Source organism: Scylla paramamosain, chromosome 45, assembly GCF_035594125.1.
Source record: "Scylla paramamosain isolate STU-SP2022 chromosome 45, ASM3559412v1, whole genome shotgun sequence".
Classification (NCBI taxonomy): domain Eukaryota; kingdom Metazoa; phylum Arthropoda; class Malacostraca; order Decapoda; family Portunidae; genus Scylla; species Scylla paramamosain.
Window position 1 is genome coordinate 1617501 of NC_087195.1, and position 1398 is coordinate 1618898.

The following is a 1398-nucleotide window of genomic DNA, read 5'->3' on the forward strand; positions in this document are numbered from 1 at the left end:
ATCATTGATGCACACACACACACACACACACACACACACACACACACACACACACACACACACACACACACACACACACACACACACACACACACACACACACACACACACAGACAAGTAACAGACAAAACTAGAAGGAACAACATTAATAACACACACGCTTATAGAACACCAACTATTACAATACATGAATTAAAATAAGAGACTGCTTTGTGTGGCGGGGCGGGACAGGTGAACCAGGTGAGATATAGGTATTAAGACAGTCAAGGAGCGGCAGGGCAGGTGTGTTACGTCAGGTTAGTTCAGTGGAAGTGGCTTAGAGAGAAGAGGTGGAGGGGGTAATCTGCCTCGGCTCAGGTGTGGGATAGACAGGTGTGGGACAGGTGTTGAACATAAAGTTGTAGTGAAATTGTTACTAGTACTACACATATACACTAAAAACAAACATACGCATACATACACACACACACACACACACACACACACACACACACACACACACACACACACACACACACACACACACACACACACACACACACACACACACACACACACACACCTGGTTTGTAGAAAGACAATTAGATCCTGTTTAAAATTCCTTCTCTCTGTCTCTTTCTCTCTCTTTCTTCCTCTCTCCTTGTCTTTATTTCTCCTTTTCCATCTCTCGTCTCTTCACATCACATCAGGTCAAGTGAGGTCACACAGGTGAGGTCAGTCACCTTTCTCCGTGACCACCTGTTGATGACCTCGCCTCACTTCTCTTATTGGTCACTGCGAGGTCAATATTAGTCTGTGATTGGTCCGAGGAGACCCATTCACAGCGTTTCTTTTCCCTGTGACCTTGTTTAAGTTCTTGACCGCGTGGGGAGTGGTGGTGGTGGTGATGGTGGTGGCGGGCAGACGGAGCGGCGCACGTCCGTCCTCCCCTGTGTCTGATGCAACACTGAGCCACCTGCCTTTAGTTATTGCCGACTCTACCTCTCTCCCTCTCCCTCTCCCTCTCCCTCTCTCTCTCTCTGTATCTTTCTCCCGTCCTTACTCGCTCACTCTGTCTAGCTCTCCCCTCTCCCTCTCTCCCTGCCTCTCCCTCCCTCTACTCGTTTTCCAGCTCTCTTTTTTTACCCTCCCTCCCTTCCTCCTCCTCCTCCTCCTCCTCCTCCTCCTCCTCCTCCTCCTCCTCCTCCTCCTCCTCCTCCTCCTCCTCTCCCTTCCTCCCGTCCTCTATCATCGCTAATGCTATTGCTTCTCTTCGTTCTTCTTGTTCTTTTCTCTTTTATTTTTTTTTATTTTTATCTCCTGTTTGATGTTGTTGTTATTGGTGGTATTCGCTGTTCCTCCTCCTCCTCCTCCTCCTCCTCCTCCTCCTCCTCCTCCTCCTCCTCCGCTCTTTCTTGA

The 1398-nt window shown here is 48.9% G+C and overlaps 1 protein-coding gene across 5 annotated transcripts in view; it reads right to left on the bottom strand.

Moving 5' to 3' along the window:
* LOC135094408 (uncharacterized) overlaps positions 1-958 on the bottom strand; it is a 65553-nt gene extending 64595 nt beyond the window's left edge. Inside the window, exon 1 of one of the 5 annotated variants that reach the window (XM_063994475.1) lies at positions 844-958. The gene's annotated coding sequence lies outside the window, so the exon portion shown is untranslated. Of the gene's footprint in view, positions 1-562 lie in introns of all 5 variants that reach the window. The other 4 variants (XM_063994479.1, XM_063994476.1, XM_063994478.1 and 1 more) reach the window with 4 other exon arrangements.
* Between the last annotated feature and the right edge of the window lie 440 nt (positions 959-1398).